The following is a 6,000-nucleotide window of genomic DNA, read 5'->3' on the forward strand; positions in this document are numbered from 1 at the left end:
CGGGAAAGGGGAGGGTTGCGGGCGGGAGGGAAGTTATGGGAGGGGGGAAGCCATTGTAACCCATAAGCTGTACTTTGGAAATTTATATTCATTAACTAAAAGTTAAAAAAAAAAAAGAAAATGTTTGCATTTAAAAGTTAATGAATAGGGAGTTCCACTTCTTAGGATATAGGAACACAGAAAAGAACAGTGTTCCTATCCTGACCAAACCCAGAAAGCTGGGTAAGGTGTGGACCCACAGGAGGTAGGGAAGTGACTCAACAGGCTCAAGTCACTGAGCCCACAAACACTGGAAGGACTTACAGGTCCAACAGATGGTGGCATTGGTGACAACTACTACCACTCACCTGTGCCTCCTCACCACTTTTCAAGGTTCTCATTAGAAACTGTATCTAATTGAACTAAAGCCAATGTATCCATACCTCAAAAATAAGGATAAAATGTAGCAGTCTATAGCCATAATACAATTCATATTTGTAGAAAAAGCTTAATAAGTGTTTCAGGAAAAGAAATCAAACACAAAATGTGTTTTAAGAAAACACATTTAAATAGATATTAATTCAAAAATGCATACAAAATGGGAAATAAAGGTTTTTAGAAATGTCATATTATTTATTTCTGTGATTCAGAATGATCTTATATTTTAGAGTATATTTTAATAAGACCATATGAATGATAAAAACTTTTTTGAAAAACCATATGGAGAAGACTTATGTACAGCAATTATTGACCATATCTGCTGTGGTTTTAGTGTTCTTTTTGTATAATTATATTGGAAACCATTTTTGACTTTACACAAGGCTTTAATGAAGTGCATACTAAGTATGTTATAATAATTATTTAAAAGTGCTGTCAAATATCACTGTCCTTATTAAATCATGCATCACCAGCGTTATGATTTGCAGTGATAAAGTTATGCTATGGTAATTTTTTGGAGCATTTCAGCATATGGTGCCAGATGCCAAGGGCATACTAATTAATGAGAAAATTTGCACATTGATAGTTCACTACAATCCATCTGTATCCAAGGCTTAAAATATAACACAGAAAGCAATTTGAAATTCTAAGGTTAATGCTTCACCAAACTGAATATTGATCTTTAATAGCAATAAACAAAATAGTTGTGGTCTTTTGAACAATGAGAATATAGAAAGTGTACAGTTTATTCAAATATTCTCTTTGACTTTCATGTACGATTTATGCCAAGAAAAGCTAGCACATGACATAGTTTGTCCAAATGCCCTTATCAACAGTATCTTCTGCATCCCACTTTACTTTGTGTGCACAAGAGTAAGAGCAGGTTTCAGGGTGGAGCCTTCTACACGAGCATTGTCTTTATTCCTCTGGCCTCCTAAGTGAACAACAAAAACTGAGCAATCAGAAGGCTGTTCAGTTGAATCCTGCCTGTGCCAAGCAGTCTTGATAACTTACCAACTTGTAATTACATAGTTCAAGTTTCATAATAAAAATGATACTATTTTAAATTTCTATAGGCTTTCTATTTTATAAATTACTTTTTGGCCTATAAATAAAAAGCACGAGTTCTAGAGACAAATTATCCACGGACAAATTACAACTCTAAAATTTGTGAGCTTATGGTCTTGGAAAGTTATTTAATCTTTAGTAGCCACAGCATTTTCACTTGTAATGGAAATTACTACAGTATCTATTTCATAAGGCTATTGGGAGAATTAATTGAATACTTCATATAAGCAATCCTTGCACATAAAAATCAATCAGTAAATGTATAAATTATTATAATTTTCTACGTAGAGTCCAGTGAGGTAGTTGTTAAAGTCACTATTGTTATGGATGAAGAAATATGAATAATAAAATATTTAAATGGCTTTGAGGTGGTAAGTTTCAGAGCTGGAACTGGAATCCTGGACCCTGATATCCAAATCCAGCTATATTGCTATTAGGCATTGGAAGCTTGCTACAAAAAAGCTGGAAAAAAGCCACATCAGCTATGTGCCCTTTCTTGTAAGTGTTCAACTTTTTGACACAATATTTGATAATCTTGACCAAACAAATTCAGATAGTCCACATTCTAAAATCCAAACCATTAAAAATAAAACTAAATGCTACACCTACACATTTTATCCTAAAAGCCTTTGGTTTTGCAAGCCAGATCTTTGCAATCATAGAACACAAAAATGCCTCCATTTTGTAAAGTGGAAACAAAGACAGGCTGCAAGAAGATGTTAGCGATATTAATTTTACTTCCTTCGAGGAACCCTCCCTAAAGCTCGCAGGCAGTCTTCAATTCTCATTTTACACACTCTCTCCATTCCCTTCTATAGGTTTTCTGTGGACATTTCCAGGAAAATAAAAGATATTTCCACAAGAAGGCTGAAATCTCGAATGATGCTCACAATAGTACAGTTAAAAATGTTCTCAGAGAATGGGTTGCTGAGGCTGGTTCAGAGGATTATTCCACGGACTGTCTTGTAAATTGAAAGAATGAAGTCTGGGTGACCTACATCAATTGGTATATTAAAGTATGTTTAGTATACAAATACAAAAACACAGCCACTAATAGAGATAAAACCATGTCATCCTTGTTAAAAACATCAAAATCATTAGCAGATTTCATTTGACTCCTCAATGACCCTATAGAGAAGTTTGAATCTTAAAAACCAAATCTAATTTAGAGCAGGCATTACCATGCCCAAAACTGATTCTTTTTTGAATGTGTTTTTAGCTCAAATGCATGGAAATTATTCTCTTCCATCTTCCTCCTCTATATTTTATTTTTCATCACACATTTTGTGTGAAATCTAATGGATTATTTTTTAAAATACATTAAATTCCAACTAATCTATGAGATGGATATTCTGAATTGATGAAAAAAAGTTCTGAATTATGTATTCCTAGAATGCATTTGATTTACATTCCAGGATAAAAAGGATTTAATTAATGTCACGCTACAACAACAAAAACTACACATGCAAAAATCTGTCTGAATGCTCATGAAAACAGGAACATTTGGCTCTAATTCTGATCTTCTCAGTCAAAAGGAAATAATATGAGATTTGTAATCAGGAGCTATATTCATGTTGCCCATTTTGCATCTCTAAGACTTAATGTATTGTTAGTAGAATTGCATACTCTTCGTGCTGTTATCTTCAAAAGAACTACATTGTTTTTTTCTCTCAGTCATTGAGTTATACATTGTTACTTGTATTCCTGTATAACAAATAGCATACCTTTCCACACCACAATAATTAAAGTTCTCTTCATATAATTTTACATATTTTGTTCCTATATAAGAAATTCCTGATATTTTTATTTTCGTGTCTCTACCTAACAGTCTTTTATATAGAAAATTTGGAGAAATCTAAGAACTCTAGTGATACTGACTGCCAGTAATCAAATTTAAGATTCAAAGAACAGGAGATATCATCCTATGGAAAAGACAATTGATTTATGATATCTTAAAATACATCATGGGTTTCTTCACTGTGGTGTTTTTTCTTGTGACACTATGACTCTATATTAAGTGGACTGTCTGCTTTCGATGGAGCCTTAGAGGCTTGAGATGAGTGAGGCCTGAGAGCTGTGTTTGGTTCCTCAGGGTTGAGGGTGTGCCAAAGGTGACACTCCCAGGTTAGGTGTGGTAAATCTCTCTTTCTTTCATTCTTTTTTTTTTTTTCTGATTCAAAAGGGAAGTAATTCCACACAGCTGAATGCAATTGGAAGTAGTTAGCAGGTGAATGATATACCCACAGGAGCCAGAGATTGGAAGCTCTTTCCCAAGGACCACACAGGGAATCACTGCTGCCCTCGGTGTGGGCTCCAATTCTCCTGTAGTCTCCCACTGGGTTGCCAAGTTAGATGCTAATCTCCTGTTATTTCACACACCCCCCAGAGTCAGGTTTTTCTGCTAGGCTCATGGCCGGTGCAGACCTGAGGTCGCCTGCTTATGACGTATGTCCAAAATGGCGCCTGCTCTTTGTCTTGCTCACCTTTGAGAGGTGAGTGGAGAGAGAGAAACTCGTGTCCATATCAGTCACTTTTTTTTTTCCTCTCTCTCTTCTAGTTAGCCTGGTGAATTTTTCCCCACGGGGTTTCAAGCCTTGTTCCCTCTAGTCTCCTCTTTTCGCTTTCCTGCTGGTGTCTCGGGCTATTGAGGTTGGGCTCACCTCGCGTTCCAGTGCTGGTGTGTTGAGTCTGCTGCTGGTGTCCCGAACTTGGGCTCCCACGCTCTCCACGCAGGTCCACTGTGAATCACTAGTTCCGGAAGAGTTTCCTCTGCTGTTTCTTCCCCTACTCTTCCTTGAACCTGCAGTATCTACATTTTTATTAAACTGTCTCTTCCTGGACTATCAGTGTGTTCCCTTCCTATTCCGCCATCTTGCAGCTCCGTGGGTGTATTAGCTAGGAATTGCATTCAGCTGGTAAAAAAAGACACACTGCCTCCCCATCAACACAATGCCATAACCATGATGTTAGTTTTACATTTCTCTTAAACACACAAAGTGCAGCAATTGATGAAGTAACAGCAATAGAAGCTAGAACCAGGCTCTTTCCCTGCTACTTGAATTTAACACCTACCCTCTACAGGTTAAGCAAAATGAAGAAAAATTGAGGTTTCTTTTAGGGTACATAAGCATTTTACTTAATCATATGCAAACTATTTATGCAAGAGAAACTGAGAGTTTAACTATTTGGCACAGAGGCCAGTGCTGTGCTGTAGTAGGTTAAGCCTCTGCCTGTGGTGCTGGCATCCCATTTGGGCACGGGTTCAAGTCCTGGCTGCTCCACTTTTGATCCAGCTCCCTGCTGATGGCCTGGGAAATCAGCAGAAAATGGCCTAAATGCTTAGAATTCTGTTGTGGGAGACCTGGAAGAAGCTCCTGACTCTTGGCTTCGGATCGGCCTAGCTCCAGCATATATGACCATTTGGGGAGTAAAATAGCAGATGGAAGAATCTCTCTGTCTCTCCCTCTCTCTGTCTGTAACTCTGCCTCTCAAATAAAAATAAATAAATCTTAAAAAAAATTATTGGGCCAGCTCTATGGCATAGCCAGTAAAGCCTCTGCCTACAGTGCTAGCATTCCATATTGGCGCTGGTTGGTTGGAGTCTTAGCTACTCCAATTCCAATCAAGCTCTCTGCTATGCACTGGGAAAGCAGTAGAAGATGACCCAAGTGCTTGGGCCCCTGTACCCAGGTAGGAGACCTGGAGGAAGCTCCAGGCTCCTGGCTTCGCATCAGCCCAGTTCTGGCCATTGCAGCCATTTGAGGAATATACCAGAGGATGGAAGACCTATCTCTCTATATCTATCTATCTCTATCTCTCTATCTCTCTGCCTCTGCCTCTCTGTAACTTTGCCTTTCAAAAAAATAAATTAATTTTTAAAAATTTGGCACATTGCCACCCCAACCATTTGGTCATTATGAGAAAAGAAAGAAGAAATGGGGCAACTGCCATCCTCTTTAAAAGACTTTCTAAAAATACTATTTATTCATTTATTTACTTGAAAGTCAGAATGACAGAGAGAGAGAAAGAGAGAGAGAATCTTCCTGATCTTCCATGCTGTGGTTCACTCCTCAAATGGCGACAATGGCTGGGACTGGGCCAGGCCTAAGCCAGGAGCCCAGTACTTCATCAAGGTCTCTCATTTAAGTGGAAGAGAAACAAGCCCCTGTCCCATCTTCTGCTGCTTTCCCAGGTACATTAGCAGGGAGCTGGAAAAGAAGTGGAGTAGCTGGAAGCTGAACCAGCACCCATATGGATATTAGCATTATAGGTGATGCACTACAAGGCCAGCCTCCTTTTCCAGAATCTTAAATAGTTGCCAATTGTTATTAAGGTTCCTTGTCAGCAAGATAAATAAATAAACAATGACATTAGATAATTTATTTTAAGGGTTCTGTAGAATATTCTTTCTGGAGACCTAAACATTGTCTTTTTTTCACAGATATGAAATCCTTTTAATACATATATTTCCTAAGACATTTATTATACCATTAAGTGATCATATTACCTGTGTAA

The sequence above is a fragment of the Lepus europaeus genome, chromosome 1, assembly GCF_033115175.1.
Source record: "Lepus europaeus isolate LE1 chromosome 1, mLepTim1.pri, whole genome shotgun sequence".
NCBI lineage: Eukaryota > Metazoa > Chordata > Mammalia > Lagomorpha > Leporidae > Lepus > Lepus europaeus.